This window comes from Alligator mississippiensis, chromosome 5 (assembly GCF_030867095.1).
Source record: "Alligator mississippiensis isolate rAllMis1 chromosome 5, rAllMis1, whole genome shotgun sequence".
Classification (NCBI taxonomy): domain Eukaryota; kingdom Metazoa; phylum Chordata; order Crocodylia; family Alligatoridae; genus Alligator; species Alligator mississippiensis.
In genome coordinates, this window is record NC_081828.1 from 16,125,655 (window position 1) to 16,143,570 (window position 17,916).

The 17,916-nt window shown below is 41.6% G+C and overlaps 1 protein-coding gene across 2 annotated transcripts in view; it reads left to right on the forward strand.

Annotated features, from left to right (window-relative positions):
- Window positions 1–17,916, forward strand: part of ROR1 (receptor tyrosine kinase like orphan receptor 1) — a 284,863-nt gene that overhangs the window by 56,133 nt on the left and 210,814 nt on the right. The gene's annotated exons all lie outside the window — the stretch shown is intronic.

The window sequence follows — 17,916 nt, forward strand, 5'->3', positions numbered from 1 at the left end:
CAGAGGTCCCAGCTATAAATCTATACCTGGTCGTTTAGGCTGAGCGACGATGCTTTGTTCACTGCTGGTTGTAGTGACTGGAACATTTAAGTTTGCTATTGCCTTTCTGCTCAGGCAGACCTTTGACTTTGCTGAGCTGTTCTTGGTAACTAAAGTCAGTCTAAGTGTTAAATGTGATGACTGGCCTTTGGAGTGAGGGCAGAGGCTGAATGAGTGCAGGTGCTACCAAAATTGTCCTTTTAAACTCAAATGTTAGTTACACGTGGCCAGTATTTCATGATAAATGTATTGAAAAGCACTGCAAAATATTCTGTATTCTGAGAAATATTCAGATCTTCCTTTTGGGTCCGAGGCAATCTGTTGCTGTACCAGTCTGTTAATGTTACAAAAGCTCATTTTTGGCTTATCTGAGTTTTTCTGACTCGAAAAATGTTGCCACTAAGGTATGCCAGTGAAAACAGACCTTGTACATGTATACTTTGAAGCGTGCTACATGTCTTCTGTTGATGTTCTGTTGTAAACTTTCATAGGAATGGTCTAAAGTGGCTGGGTTTTGTTTTGCTTATTTAAGGAATTGGTTACACAAGTCAGAAAGGTATTATTATAACAAGAAGCTCTGTCTCCAGTCTGCAACATCATTTTAGCATTGCAAATATTTGTCTAAGCTTTTACAGCATTGTTTTTGCTTTAGTTTATTAGATTTATTAACTTTATTATGGTATAGATCAGTGACAGTAGTTTTAATTGGAACACATTTGTGTTTATGGAAAGCGTCCACATGCTGCGTTTACTGAATGCTGAAGAATTCAGGAAGGAACACAATGTATCCCACAAAGCATACATCGCCCCAGCAGCCATTACAGAAAGCTCTTATAAGGAGTTATGTGTTTAATTACTGAAGAAACTCTTGCCAGTTCTTCTAGCTTAAAGTTCATTTTTAATGTCTTCTGAAAATAGAAAATCAGTTCAATACAATTTACTTGTCATACATGAATTAAGAACTCATTTTTTCCTATTTTGCAGCTGCCTCCCATAAGTCTCTCCCTAAAGTAAGTTTGGCCGCCCAGGCAAAGGGACTCCACAAAATAAAACAATTCGGGGTTTTAACCTTATTCCTTGTGACAGTACACAACCTTGCAGCGCCCTTCTGTACACAAGGAATCAGGACTGTCTGGAGATCCCAAGGATCTTGGGATGCTACCCCAAAGAAAGCTGGTCCCCTACATTGCACTGGAAGAGATCCATATACATTGCAAAGAACAATAAAGTCTTTGCTGCATTTTCCTCTTCTTCTAAAAACCTGACAGATGCGTTCAGATACTAACTTTTTATTTTAACTACCCCTCCCTGTTGGCATGATTACAAACCCCAAATGAGTGAACTCAATGAGAGAACTCCATGCAAGAAATAGAATTTTTTCCAGTGATCTTTTTTTAGGGAAACTAGCCGGTCTTGGTGATACCTTTAAAAAAATAGCAAAGCAAACAATGCTTCAAACAGGCTGGAGTGCCTTCAATGCCTGTATGGTCAAATGTATAGTAGCCTTAGGCAGTGAGATGTGGCAAGACTTAAAAAAATATGCCTCTTTCTCCCCCTTTCTCTGAAGGCTGTATGGTTAGGACACCACCAACATCTGAGACTTATTTTTTATCTAGAGTAGAGGAGGTTGCAGAGGTTACCAGCTTAGTTCATTAATTTCCTTTCAAGAACCGCCATATGCCACTAGACTCCTGTAAGGCACAGTTGCTGCTTGGCTGTCTCCTCCTTGCCCTCAAGAAGCCAAAATGGTAGTGTTTACTAGACCTGACAGAGAAATTCTTCACGTCTGGGCTGAATGTCTAACTAAATTTGGTGCATTTCTTGTGGGCTAGGGCAAATGCTGGAAGCTATTAGAATGCTGAACAAAAAGCTCTATTCAAGGACTACTGGCTTCCTGCTGGGGTAATCCAAGTATCAAAAATTTAAAAATATGGGGTAAGAGACTGTGGCCTCCACAAACCAGAACTTTTTAAGGTGTCTGGAACATCTACTCATTTTAACTGAAAGTATTGCTTCTACAGTGTATAATTAATTTGAAAAGTACAACAAAGAAACCCAATATATATATATAGATATATGTATACAGAAAGAGAGTGTGTGTGTGTGTGTGTGTGTGTGTGTTTGCACACACACACTCTCTGAAGAAAACGATATAAAATATATATATAGGGTTTCTTTGTTGCACTTTAAACATATATACATTTAATTATATAAAATCAAACACTTTATTAAAAGTGTAGTTGCAGGCTGGTAAAAATTTTCCCCTGTCACTCAAAGTTAGGACAGGGAAACATTTTTCTTTCCCTTGAAATAGCTGTATTTATTATATCTGACCTGTTTTAACATTGCTGGCTTTACTTAGGAACCAGAAAAAAACAAAAGCTTTTCATCGTTTGATGCCTTTTTGTAGCGTGAAAATTGTGTTACCAAGAAGAATAACAGAAAAATGGTTTCCAAAACAGACCTGAAACTATTAACAGAACATTTTGAAAACTAAACCGGTTTATTCTAACAAATTCCTTGAATTCATTATAAACTGTTTGCTTTTAAGAAGTAATTTGTTCTATTTTTTTAAACTGAAAAATAAAAAGCATTTGAAATGTACATGCCTCTATATAGTTTTCTTCAGAGTATATCCAAGTTTGTGTAGAAAGTTTCTTTGCACTCAGTGAATATCAGGTAAAATATATCAGAAACTAATTCAACACACATGGTTTTAATTATTACTTTGCTTTTAAATGGTTTTCAAGATTTGTAGAGTTGATCTGAAGTTTTTTCTGTGCTAAATTTACTTTGTCTATATTGTTGACAAATAGTGAATTGCTTCTGTCTTCTGAAAATCCTGTTTGTGCATAGATTGCACTAGACTTGCAGTGCCCCAGGTAACCATTTTAGTTACTCTGCAGCTAGAAGAGAATTGGTTTGTATTATTTGCCTTTTGCCTCCTTTTAACCTTCTATATGTCAGCCAGCTAGTTTTACAATTGAGTAGTTTCTCAATAGATATGAGGAACATTATTACTGTTGTGGTTGCATTAGCCAGATTCTGAATGACGTTGGGATAAATTAGGAGTTGGAGTCGGTAGAGTTACACAGATCTGAAGGAGTCAGATCGTTGATCGGGAAGACGACTTTACTTTATTCACATATAAAAATGCACAAAATGATTTTGTGCCCAAAGACAAATACCATGCTAGAGGACCGGGATTTCGAACATCGTTTTCAAAATCCTCATAACACTCATCCCTTTTCCCCATGTTGAACTGTGGACTTCATTCAAAGTCCAACTAAGAGCACTCCCACTTGATGTTGGATCAGAACATGTTTGATCTTCTCCTACTTCACAGTGGTCTACTTTTAAAATATGCTTTAAATGCAATGGCTGGGCTTCTAAAACCTGCAAATTGCAGATACTTGTGAGCAGGTTTGGTATGTGCATGGGAAGCTGCCTGTTACTGAGGCAGCATAATTACAGAGGAATTGCACCTATGTTTAAAATCCACATTACACTCAGGGTGCGACTAAGGTTATGGAAGGAAAGATCGCACACAGTTCAGTACTGTGAAATGGATGTGGAAACCCCAGGCGTACCTTCTGAAAGAGGCTGATCTAAACTGGCCAACATGGCGCTGCCTGAATCACTTGCGCATGCAAACTGGAGGATCAAAAACAAACACGATCAAATGGGCTACTCTAATGACATGAATATCTGTGAATGTGGTGAAGTGCGGACTATGGAGCACCTGCTCATTTGCCAACTCCTTGATGAGTAGGAAGTTGGGAACCTACTGAAATCGTGATTTTGCAGATTTCATTAAATCCAGCATTGCCCGCAAAAGCAGGCAATACCTGAGAAATCCTTAAAAAAAAATCTTCTAAGCCTAATAAAAGTCAAGTCTAATTTATGTATTAAATGGCCTTTGGCCACTTGTCCCTATTAATTTTTTCTTGCAACCCTTTAAGGTTCATAGGCAGCTTGGACAATGCAAACCCTGCCTTTAGGGAAGCTCCTTTTTGACTAAACCCTTTCTGCTAGAACTGGGTCCAAAGGAGTCGTTCCACTGACCTTAGCAGCCTTGGAGTAGACCTGTAGCATAGATGGTAAGACTGGATGTCACGGCCACCATTATTTTTCTTCAAAAAGAAGGGATTCTCTTCATATGCCAAAAAAAAACACCCCACGATTTCACCTTGCAGCACAGTTGCCTATCTTCGCTGTGAAGGGATGAGCCAGTTTAGAAGTAAGGTAATATTATAATATTTTTAATTTTGTAAGGCACCTTTTTTCAACAGAGTGCAGTCCACTTTCAGTAGTAAATATTACATTTTTACAGGTGGGGGGCAGCAGCCTCCCCAACCGGGAACGTCTAAGCAGTGCCAGCTGAGCTGCTCTCACTCTGCCCAGCCCAGCTCTGTTTCTCTAAACAGCTGCGTCTGGAAACTGCTTTGGAGGTCCTGGCATGGCAGTGGTGCCAATTCCAGCGCCCTCCTAACCTGGCATCTGCAGCAGGTGCCCCTCTCACCTAGTTATGCTACTGCTGAGGGTGCAGGAAACTTGGCTTCCAGGCCTGGCCCCTCAGTCTGAGAAAGTTCGATCGCCTGCTGTTCCCAACACTGTTTCTGCTTTTTGCATTGAAAAGTCATTGGCTATGATGACTGATTTTTGCCCCTTGCAATAAATATACCAAAAGGTGGCAGCTGTGGGGTTTTCAGATTACTTTTGTTCTAATGGTTACACCTTTCTTTCTCTCGCATTGCTTTGCCCCCGTCTTTTTTGAGTTTTTTGTAAATAGCCCATGGCAGACCTTGGCACAGGGTTTGATTCAAAGGAGGATGTTGTCAGTGTTGGCTAAGGGATCGTTTTTATTTCTAATTTAGAAAAAGAATAAAGTAGAATAAAAGAAAGCAATACAGTCCAGGTGGAAAGCAGGGTTGGCAGTTTGGTTTTTTTTTTTCTTTTTCTTCGCTGAAAATGAAATACTGTCTTTAGCTTGTTTGGAAGTGTAATGAATTGTTAACCCATTCTTTTTAACTCAGAGCAACTCTGAGCAGACAGGAATGTTATCCATGTAAACAGGCACATTGAAATGGCATGAAAATAAGGAACATAAACTGTCCTGCCTCAGGCAGCCATTAACTGTGTCTGATTTCTCACCCATTATAGAATTTCTTGCCCCTTCTTCTGAAGTATGTGGCAGTAGCCACTGTCAGAGAGAGGTTAGATGGATGACAGATCTGATTGGGAATGGCAGTTCTTAGGTTCCTATATTCTGGAACTCTGTCCCATTATATTTTTGCAATTGAACTTCATTCTGTATATGAAACCCAATACTACAAACCTTGAAAAGCAGGACTGCTTATGTTGCAAAGCATAAGAGCAAAAGCCAGATTATGTTTAATAATAGCCTCAGCTCAGAATTTAATTTCTTAGAAATTACTATTAATTTCTTAGAAACTAAGAGTAGCCTCAGCCAAAATTTAATTTAGTGAGACAACGGCAAAATAAATCATCATGGCAAAATATCGGTTGTGGGTTTTCCAGGTACATCCCTAGACCCTTTAATCATATTCCTTTCTGCTGTTCCCTTTCTCTGATCCATCTCAGACTTCCAAGCTGAGCATCAGGGAGGTTTTTTGTTTTTTTTTTTCCTGCTGAAACCTCCTTTTCTCACTGAGGAGGTTTTCCCAAGAAGAAGACTTCCTTAATAGCCCATAAACATTGAGCTTGAATTGGCTGGGCTCTTGTGCCCTGCACAGTCAGTTACCAACCACATTGCACTACTTCCTAGCACTACTAGCTGTGCGTGACAGATGGTGGCTGTGTCCGTACGGTTTTCAGAGCAGGTCAGGGCTGTTCAACTGGCAGCCTGCAAGCAGTTAATCTGTGGCCCCCCACTCCCTCCTGGGTGCTACTCCCATTGCTTCTGCTGCAGCTGCCAGTGCTGGAGTCTCTGGGCTTCCCCTTCCTCCTCTGGCTTATGCGTCCTGTCCTTGTCCCTAGGAGTGGGATGGCATATCTGGCTCTGGAATACAGGTGGCAATCTGGGATGGACACACTGCAGGGGATCGAAGGGGTGAGCACATGGTATAGGGCATGGAGAACCTCATGTGATGGGTGGGGTGGGCGAGCATGCAGCAGGGTGCCACAGGGGAGAACAGTGTAGCACCAAGGGGCTGCAAGGTGGAGGGGGGAATCCATGCAGTGTGTGGCCCGGGTGCCTGTGACCCACGCAGTTGCAGCCTGAATGTCCTGCGGCCCCCAGCTGCTGAGAGGTTGGATAGCCCTGCCCTAGGCTATCAGAAAATCCAACAGCTTTCCATTTGAACATGCTTTATTGGGCTCAAACACTTGCACGGGCATTGTTTCTTTTTGACACTGTAACCAGACCTTCACAGGCATGCATGGGAATGGTTTTCCCAGGTAATCTCAGAAGTCATCTCTGAGTCTGTCAATGAATCGCTTATGGACTCCTCCTGATGCTATCAGGAGTTTTGTTCGGGAGAAATTCTCTAGTTTAGTAAATGGGAAGCTTCAAGCTTTATGACAGTTGCCATGGCACACAGCTAATGTGAGTCACAAATGTGTACCTTGACTCTCCCAACCTTTTTTTCCCCTGAGGAAATTAGGACTAGAAACCACTAATACAGTTGAACATAGACTTTAAATATAAAAAGCCTATTGAAGACTAACAATACTTAACTGTGTTACTAATACTCTAAAGTATGTACGATTTTAAAAGATTTTAAATAATGACACTTGTTTAACTTTTTTTGAAGCAACGATACTGCTGAGTTTTACTATCCAGGCCAACCAAAATGCAAATAGGAAGCCGAGTGGTTAATTCCAGTCGGGGCACAACAAGTTTCACTTGATTCCTTGTTTGCAGATGGCTGTTTTCAGCAGCTTTTCACCATCATGTTTTCCTGTTAGCAGTTTCAGGAGAAAAGTTAAGGATGGCACGTGAAATCCTGAAATCCTGTGACTGTTCATGGAGTCATCTATTTGCAGAGTTTTAATATAATAATCTTATTCAAATGTGAATATTAGCTCTGCATGTCCGAGCAGGGAGAGAGTATAACTGGGAGGAATCCTTGTACTTGGATGGGGTTAAATTGTTGGCTGATTATAGTGCATTGCTCTGTGAGCATCCATGCATGTGCACCCTCCAGCACACACACACTGGATGATGGAGGAGCTCAGATTCCTGCTGTGTATACTGTATCTGGACCGTGGAGGTATGGGAAACTTCTTTTGTCAGCAGACCTGTTTTCACCAGCACTAAACCCATTTTCATCAGTGCACATGTAAAGGGCTGGCATACATGTGTAACATTCATTTAATATATAATAAAAAAAAAATCCCTTTAGTAGGAAGCTAGGAACAGACAGATAAATGCTGGGGTCGTTTGACCGCAGTACTTTTTCCTGCCATGGCAGGGGGTCGGACTTGATGATCTGTTCAGGTCCCTTCCGACCCTACCTACTATAAATCTATGAAGCTATGAAATTCAGTGCAGTGGTGCCACTGTAAACCCACAGCTATTCAGATGGCTGCAGTTTATCCCAGCTCGCAATACTCTGTTACAAGTGTTGGCCCTGACTCAGTAGATCAGTGGTTCACAATCTCTTCAGGCTTGAGGCAACCTGAATTTAGCACCAACTCATTCATAAGTTAATTTATTTATTACACTGCTTACCTCCCCAGACTGGGCCCAGATGGGCATATGGGAGGGAGGAGCAGTGAGTGCTTATGCACTTGCATAGGTATCGGGCATGGGCGAGTGAGCACTTGCCTCCTTAAACTTGGATGCACCCTTAGAAGTACCTCAAAACACACTGGTTCGGAATCACTACTGTAGATACTTTCATGTGTGAGTAAGCATTTGCAAGATGGTGCTTTTGTATAGTAAGAAATGTCTGTTTTAAAAAAAATGTCCAGGATCAATATACAGACGGCCCTCTCCATACATGGGGGGTTCCTGTGATCCCCGTGAATGGCAAAATCCGTGAATAGGGCACTGCAGTCATGAACGCAACGCCTCTGCTGGCTGGGTGGGGGGGCAGGCACGGCTCCGGCAGTGGTGGGAGCCCAGCGGCAGCAAGCGCGGAGCTCCAGTAAGTGTTTAAAGTGTATTTAAAATGAGGGTTCGGCATTCACGAATATTTGAAACCACGACTGCTGAACGCACGAATACCAAGGGATTCCTATAATAATAAACGCTGACGTCCATATTGTTCCTAAACTTTTTTACTGAGAAATTTTCCAAGTTCCTTTTTCAACTAACAAACTCTCAGATAAATCAGCCCAGAACTAAGCTTCAATTCAAAATGGGGATGCTTGAAAAGTAGAAAGAACTGCAATAACTCACTGAGTTTTGACTCCTCTACACCCGACAGCTTGAGGGAGTACTGATTCTTTGGGGACAAATGGTAGGAATTTTCTACGTATCATTTAGTTCTTGATGCATAAAAGTAATGTTTGCTTTTAAATTAGATTCGTTTTTTGGGGGTTTTTTGGTGGAATGACTTTCTTTCGGTTGGCATAATTTGTCCTGGTCTGGCAAACAATCTTCCAGTCGGATTTGCAGAACTCTATTGGCTTCAATGAAACATCGGTAATGTAAATATCAGGTACTTTGGCCTGTGTTTTGCAGGATTCACCTAAAAAGTTTGGTAGTTACAGTTTACTTCAGTGGGAGCAGAGATAGGGTAATAACAGCTCTTTTTGAAAATCCTACCCTAAATTAGTTGTGTATTACTTTCATTTTTTTGTAGAAATAATGTAATATTAGGGAGGGAAACCCCTCACACTTGACAAAATATTTGTTCTTGAATATTGTATTTAATACCCTTTTTTTTGACTGTAGAAAACAGGACTTGAATATGTAGCCGAGATATAATTGAATACTTAAACCATACATACATACATACATAGTGGGATTCTCAGTTGCTGTGTGACGTGGAGCAAAGCTTTACATTTGTCTAATGAGATTTTCACAAACAAGCACAGCAAGCTGTTTTAAGGTGATGCATTGGGATGCATTTGATAACCTGGTTTTGAATCAGGTTTCCAGATTACATGTTTGCTCCTGAGAACAGCATGCCAAGATTTGTTTTGCTTTTTCCATTTGAAAGTAAATGCACATTTTTCTTTTATTCACCCTTCCTTTCTTCTATAAACTTTAAAATTTTACTGACTCTGAGATTCAGAGGAACAAATGCCATTGAAACCTAGAAATTAGTTTTGAGGTCTTGACAAATTACACTGAAAAATAATGCTTCGTGTTCTTAATAATACTGGTATATAACTTTTTAAAGGTTTGATTCAAAGCCTTATTAATATCGATGAGAAGACTTCTGTTGATGTTGGTGAGTTTGGATCGGCCCTACAATCATTCATGCTGTATAGATGATCAAGTTATTTTCCTGTTGCTCTTTCTGTTTCCCCATATGGTTCATAGAAGAAAAAAGTTTTGTTAGTGACAAGAATAAATCTGGAAGATGAATGGAGACCAGAAGTATGCATAGATTGAGGGGTTGATCCTGCTGTCAGCAATGCAGGTGTGGGTCTCTGTATCTTATAAGATCAGATGCAGTCCCCTGGCATTGTAACTGATTTCACAAGATACCTGATGATTTACACCTGTGTACCCTGAGAACAGGGTCAGTCTTGGTGAGGCACACCTGTGTACCTGCACATGGGGCCGGGCTCCAGTTGATTGAAAGTGAAGGTATTTTTCATCTATCTGTCACTTGCCAACATTAAAGTTAAACTGATACAAAGAGTGCTTATAGGGAGGGTGAGCGGAGTTAGACAAGTGCATTCCATTAAAGGACAAGTCTGGAAAGTATAAACAATTAAAAGTTTTAAGTGAAACACACAGACATAAAGAGAGAGAGAATTTTAGGGACTTATTTTTTGCTTATATACAAGGAAAAGCAAGTGCTTCTTTGTTATATGTAGATTCTGTAGCAAAACTCATCTTCTGAGATACTTTTCTCCTATGGTGACTTAAGTGTGTGTGGAGGGGAAGCAGAAAGAGGAGTGAAAAACTTTATTCAAAGGGCAGAATACAGATAATCAGTTACACATCCTTAATGCAATTACACACTTAATTACATAATGGATGCACTTCTGTACCTGGCTAGCTATGGGGAAGTTAAAGACAGCAGAGACAAAAAGAAAAAGCTGGAGAGGAGCTGGTGGAGCAGGTTTGGGCTATGTGAGGTGGAAGGGAGAGGATCACACTAATATATACTTATACTATGGGTCACTGCTCTGGGGAGTTTGTTTCCAAGAGGCAGAAGGTGGAAGGCTGAACAAGAGATGGGCAGCTGCAGACCCAATGGACCTTTGTTCAATGATGCGAACCTGGCCTGGGGGTGCTGCAGCCCTGAAGCTGAAAGTGGAAATGGTTTACAGTGGTTTTCTGTTTCTGTGCTATTCATTTACATCTGCCCTTTCTCTCAGCTTGGACCTCTGGAAATCAATCTGTTTCACTTTAGTTAATAGTGCCATATGGTTTCCCCCCTCCCCAGGAATAACCACAAGTGATCCAGACCAATCCCCTTTAGCAAACAGCATGTACAAGAGTATGGTCTCTTTTAACATGCTTGTTTTTTCCACTAACTCATGGAGTCACTTATGCTCATGCTGCTGATTCAGAGGTATGTGGGTCTTAAGCAACACTATTTCCTTCATTACTTCAGTTTCCCTTGGAGGTCTTCTATCAAGGTATTGATGTAGCCTGACCCCTGCCACCTTGTTTGACCTTACAAAATCACAGCCCAAGGTACTCTGATGACAGGAACACCTGTGGCACACTTTTTTCCAGTAGAGAGAATTCAGTTCGCTTATCATTTGAAATACCTTAAAATGTTCCCCATCAGGACAGCACTTGGGGCATGTTGTACGTGTGCTTCAGGATGGGGCAGGGGCACTTTAATTACAGCGGGTCTCGGAAGCCACTCTAATTAAAATGCCCGCAGCATCTCATGTATTCAGCATCCCACATGTCAAAATGGTGGTAGGGGTGCTTTAACTTTAAGTTAAAGTGCTCCCACCACCATTTTGAAACATGGGGACGCTGAATACACAAGACGCTGCAACATGCAGTGGACTTAATTAAATGAGTCTGCTATGACACGTTCTAATCAGAATACACAGGTAAAAATGCCCTTAAACTTTAATTAACACTATCGTTTGGGTGATGCATTCAGCCAATATAAGATTGCTTTGGGAGTGGTGATAAAAGAGGAAAAGGCTGGTTTAGAAACAATTTTTCTGTCTGCTTTTAAGGCCATGGAATATTTTATCTTTTTTCAAACTTGTTAAATATTGGAGGACTTTAAAGCCCACTTAGACATTTTTCTTGCTCTGCCCTTTGCCTCTTGATGTGCTTTACTGACACAGCCAGTGGGAGACCTTTATGATTTGATGGTAAAATAGGGTGCAAGGGACTTGCATACACCTGCAATTTTTGTCTAAACCCTCTACAGTATTGCATGGTGGGCACAACTAGTAAGCCGCCTTTGGGTAGCTACCATGATTGTTGGGTTATCTGGGATGCACGGCACCTCATCATAGGATGAATGATTTATCTCCCAGTTAACTTAAGATGGATCCATTAAATAATGGTAGTCTAGGCATAGAGTGCTTCCTTAGGAATAAAATTCAGCTGAGAGGCTCTGACGGCGCAAGGTAGTCTTCTTAAAATGTCTCTGGTTTCAGTTCAAATTGATACTGTCACTGAAAGGCTGTCAGGAGCACGATGTGTACTTCTGAGTACGAATTTAAGAAAGAATATTTTATTCTTTGTTCTTAAAGGAAGTATATTCCTGTTCTCCTTCCTTGGGCAATTCCCTGTACATAAAGGGACTTTAATCTGAGTTGAGAGCAGAGGATTGCCCCCTGCATGTTGTGTGCTCTGCGATAACTTCTAGCTGACCTTTAACTAGAGCTTCTTGGATGATTTTTTAATTATTCAAAATGTTTTTCCTTATAAAAAATATACTACTTCCATCAAAACTGGCATGTTTGCAGGAGATATCCATTTTTCAATGACTTTTTCTCTGTTTTCCTGAAAGTAAACCCTAAAATTTCCCCTTGAAACTGTTTTGATTTGGGTTATTTAATGAAAACCTAAAAGAAAAAAATTCAAGTAATTTACAATGATTTTTTGTGGGAACAAAAGCATTTCCTGACCAGCTTTTTTTATAACATGCAGTCATATGATTATTAATTAATATAACTGTAGAGCTTGTTGCCTGGGAGTTTTCACAGAGGGCCTGATTTTTAATGAACTGTTTGCACATGTACAGAAGTTTGCTTTGACAAGTGCATTTTACCCAGTTCACACATGCATACATTCTTTGAACAGGGGTTTCTGTGGTAGCTTAACTTGTTTGAAAATTTGGCTCATATGCTGGAGTCCCATTTGGGTACTGGAGCCATCATCTCCTATGAGAGATCTGCTGCATTGCTTCATCTGGTCTGATTGCTAGGACAGTGATTGTGGTTGGAGATAGCTGGTGGTTTCCATAATTAAAAAGGTCTGATGGGAAGCGAAAGGCACTCAGTCGGCTGTCATGAAAATTGTGGCTGCTCAGAGATTCTGACTGCATGCTTTGGCACAAATGGCATATGCCCAACCTGTGCAATCATCTGTCAGGTATATTTTTTGCCTCCTGGTAGCTGAATTGTTTGTTTTTGTGATGGATGATGGCAATCTTTTTCTTTAGCGACGTGTTTTTCATTCCCCTATATTTTATTGTTTCTAGGGATGTTAAGGTCTGTGCAGCAAGAATTCTTGCTTTAGTTTCTGATTCTCTGTCAGACTTGTGACCATAAATAATCCATGGCATGGCAGTGATTGTAGTATGTTTCCCTGGGAGCTGCAGGCTACGTCTTCAACTCACATATACTCCCTACATGTTCTCAGGCATCCAAGTGATGCTTATTTTCAGGGCGTGTAAATAGATTGTTTTTGTAGATACTTTGTAGTTGTTATATAGACACACACGCACACTCTCTTAAAACGGTTATAGCTAATACCTATAGATGTACACATGTGCTCACATACTAAATTCATTTTAAATATTGTGTTTATTTAAAGGGTAGGATTGGCTCTTTAAAGCATTTGCAGATTAAAACCAGTTAAAATGAATACAGCTTCCTCACTGTAGCTTTGGAACGTTGTATGGAATCCTAAGTTTACAGATTTCAAAGCGTTTGCCCTCTTTCAAATGTTTCTAATAAGACAGAATATGGTGATTTACACCTCTTGAGATATTGAACTGATATTGAGGAATGCTGCTTGGCTCTTACATAAAGAAAGCACTGGTGGGTCTGAGTCCAAAAAAAAAAAAAAAAAGCCTGTCTCTGATTTGCTTGGGACCCAGGCACTATTTTTGCAAAATAATTCATTATTTAACACTTTATCCACATACTCCACGTACATTTGGGATTCATCAGATGGTAATTGCTCAAGAGAGAGGGCTCGAGCTAAGGAAGAGAAGGGAGAATAAAATCCAAGTGACCTAATTCATGCTGGTCTCACAAGTGGAGATTGTACCAAAAAAGGAACGTTAGACCCTGCTGCTGCAATAGGATTTTGCTTTGTGCATCCCTCTAGTTACATCAGGCCATTTGGAACTGGTACGGCAGTGTGTCTACTGGACATGACATTGTATCGTCTCTGGGGCAGGGCTTCTGCCTATTGAATGTTTGTACAGTGCCCAGCATAATGTGGCATGGGTTGCAAATGAAGCCTCTTGGTGTTATTAGAGCAACAACTGTTTATGGTTTGATACAGATGATTCACAGGTGGGGAAGAAAGATTGGAAACTGCTGTTGTAAAACAGGGTGTGTTAGCTCTTGAATGCTCATGAGTGTTTTTCAGCCTGACTGCAAAGAAATGAAGCAATGCTAAGGAAAAGAAAGAGGGGGCAGGGAGGAAGGGAGCCAGAGAGAGAAACTGCACAACTCAACAGAAGAGAATGGCTTGCTGAAATAGCTTGCAGCAAAAAGAAACCATGTTTCTTGGCTTGAATGCTGCTGACGTATTTCTCAGGGATTTTTAGTGGGGGAGGTCAAGACTTTCTTTATTAAAAAAACCCAAACAAATCTGAACTAACTCCCAAACCCTTAATATGTAAATGAAGATTTGATTCTGATTCTTATGAATTGCTCATGTACCATCCCATATGAGCTGGAGCTGCTTCCTTTGCTGCCTGAGCTCTCACCGACTCTCCTTAGAAGTTATCAGATTACACATGTGGATCCCAGGGACCCCGTTACAAGTTACATTGGTCCATTCATTTGGTTAGTGGTGGGGGGAGGAGAAGCTCCAGGTCTGTCTTGGCGAGCATGGTTCAAGTTTTAATCAGTGTGGTATTTCCTCTTCCTGCAGGCCAGAGGGAACACCTGTGTTTTTCTTTAAGTATCATAAGAGACAGTTGACAGAATCTATCGCTTTGAGAAACGGATGGTTCCCTGGTTCAGAGGGGAAATGAATTAAAGTCCATCTGCATACATTGTCTTCAAAGAGTATTCACAATGCTTTGACTAACAATTTAGAAAAAAAATTAAAGAGTGAGAGTGAGACCCTTTTGACAGAGCTAATAAGATGTCTGGTAAATTGCTTTAATAAAGTATCCAGTCTGCACAGGAGACCTGAGCATTTTATTAAAGGTCAGGGTGATTTTGCGTCATGCAATTTTATAACATTTCTTAACCTTTGAGGGTGATTACTTGTGTCAGAGATATGCCTTTTACTCCAAAAGACTTTTTCATTCTTAAATTCTTTATTTTCTATAAATGTATTTCAGAAGTCTGGAAATGTATATATTCCCTTTACAAGGCACAAATAGTCTCTTTTCCCCCAATACTACTTTGAAATTTTGAAAGGAGCTTTAATTAACTGAGCTGCTTGCAACTTTACCATGATGGGTAGCAAAGTGTCTTGGCAAAACATCTTCAGTGTCTTTCTCAGCATACGTCTGGTTTGATCAGTATTCCTTAAGGGAGAACAAATAATAATCCAGGTGAAATACTCCTGGGGGAAACTGCTTTAAGACAACTCCATGAAAGCCATTGTAATTGCACTGATGTGACAGTTGAGAAATTTGTTCTATAAGCTGCAATTATAGTGCTATGACATGTAATTGGTAGCTATTTTTTAATTTCTTGTTCATTACCTAGGAGATTTGCGAGGAAAAATGTAATATCAATTTGTGTTGGATTCTAATGTTTAGAAATTCATTTTTTAAATGTTCTACAGATGGGAATGGATCCCCAGCTTAAGGGCTTTTTTAACTGCTGGACTGCCCAAGGGCAATAGACCCTGGGAGTCTTGGATGCTGAGGAACCACAGTCTTAGGGAGTGGGTAGATGAAATGGGGGGCCCTAAATTGAAGTGGTGAGTTTTAAAAAACACCAATTCAATTTAGGGCTGATTAAACCCCCATGTCATGCACACACCCTGCTGACTTACCTGCCTCCGGCAGGGAGGGGAGGGCAAGCTGCCAGTGGGCAGAGCGGTCCCTGGGCTGTGGGGGTGGGGGCGGGGGTTGGTGTTTCCCTCCATGGCAGCAGCGGCCCCCCCTGCCAGGCAGCACCCGGCTCAGGTGGTCCCAGGGGGCACCGCAGCTGCAGAAGGAAGCATCAGGCCCCCACCCTGCTCAGGCAGAGTCTGGGAGGGACAGGCGGTGGGGGTGGAGATCAGGCTTTTCACTTTTCTTGGCCAAAGCCTGCCTTGCCAGGCTGCCTGCAGGGCTTCCTGCAGAGCTGTGGAGCTGCACAGAGCCCGATGCTTTGCTCCGCAGCTGTAGGGAGTTTTAGTTTGCTGCACCCCAAGTCATTTATGGTGCATTATGCCAACAAATTTCCTACAGCGGCTGCGATTAATGTGCAATATGCCACCGAGATGTGTAAACACCGACATTAAAGCAGCGCAAAAGCATTTAACCCACTTTAAAGTGTTGTGCACAGATGCCTCTTGTTTCATCTGCACACGGCCTTAGATTCCCTCACTTCTGGGCTCTAGACTTCCCTTTACGGCTAGACTGTAGGGAAACCAGGAGCATAGATGTGTTAGGATATACCAGCCCCACGGTTTGTGACACAGCAGGGCTTGCAGACTCTACCCTTGTGTATTCAGGGACAGCCCAGGAGTACTGTGCATCTCAGCAGCTTATCATGTGAACTGAGGAGAAGTAGAGGATGTTGGAAGCTTTGGGCATCCAGGCTTTTTGAAAGAAGAAAGGAAGGCTGCCAATGAGCTGAAAGCGTGGAAAACTGGATACCCATCATATTACCAAGCAGAATACTGAAGAGCCAGTTGGGTTTCTGGCAGGAAACTAAGGCTCTGCCCTAACTCTGCATAGGTTTCATTGCTGAACTCTCTATGAATATTTTAATTTTTTAATGCATTGTGAAAAGCTTTCTGCTAAAGAATGTGTTACAGAGAACAGTGAACCCCCCATATCTTATTTTAACCCCTCTATCCCACTGCTATTTGTCTTAAAACAGTGGTGCTCAACCATCAGCCCACGGGCTAAATCTGGCCCATGGAGCCATGGCACCTGGCCTGCAGAGTTTTCCATGGGTCTAGAAATTTGGTGGCAGGGAAGGTGTGGCAGTGTTATGTGCCCATGGCTTCCAGAGGCACAGGAATTAACACTGCCAGCGCTCCCCTGCTGCCAGGTTTCTGGACCTGTGGGTAGCCCTGTGGACTGAATGACATGACGCTGTGCATGCAGGGTTGCTCTGGAGTGCCATCTGGTGTGCAGGGTGAGGCTAGCACACACAATCGCTCTACGGTCAGATACAGAGCGCCGGGCTGAGCCAGCTCGTGACTTGGCTTGTGGGGTCACTCTGTGGCCAAATCTGGCATATGGGGCCAGTCTAGGCTGGCATGCAGAGTCACTTGGTGGCTGAATCTGGTACATGACATGTGGCAGATCTGGATCCGGCATGCAGGGTCATATCTGTGGACCTGCCTTGCATGCCCCTCTGGATCTGGCCCACAGTCCAGCCCTGCGCCACTTCTGGCCAGCAGGGCTAACAGGTTGGGCACCACCAATTTAAAAGATGATTTTTTAAAAGCTTTTCACATCCAAACACCCTACATTTTTCTGTCTGTCAAACTATCCTTCCATTGAAATGAAGACCTCTGCCAAGCTGATAGAAAGAGCTGACCTGTGACACCCAACACTGCCAAATTCAACACTGAGTAGGACTGTCTGGTACACACAAGTCAAATCCTGGCTCAAGTGAAGTCAACGGGAGCTATGCTGTTAAATTCTTTGGGGCCACAATTTCACCCTAGTTTGCCACAACAGTTGGTTAAGGTCTGCTCTTCTATCAGATAAAATAACAAGGCCTTAAAGCAAATTTAGTCCTTTACAAATATTTTCCATCTAATCTTATAGAAACACAACATTTGTTGAGATCTTTAGCTGGAAGATGTATTGGAAATATGGTTTTAGTATTACAGTATTACCCTCTCAGTCCCTTGGAGTAGAGAACGCAAACAACAAAAAGACAGTATCTTTTACAGTGCTGCTACAAACTTGCATTAAAGAACTCTACATTGTTTTCAAACTTTGCATTAAGCAGGCTGCACAGCAGCTCTATGGTTAGCAAAATATTTAAACACATATTTACAATATTCCCCAGTGGAGATCATGCCACAAGATCCATTTACTTCAAACATGCTCTCCTTAGCTTTGCTGTCTTCCATGTCTAGCATGCTTAGTGTGCTCTCACACAGTGCAGAGATGGCTAGGAAGGCATCTAGCATTGCCAGTCCTTGCCATGCTTAGACGCATAAGCCTCAGTTTATCAGATGGTAAATATTTCTAGGGTTGCAGATTT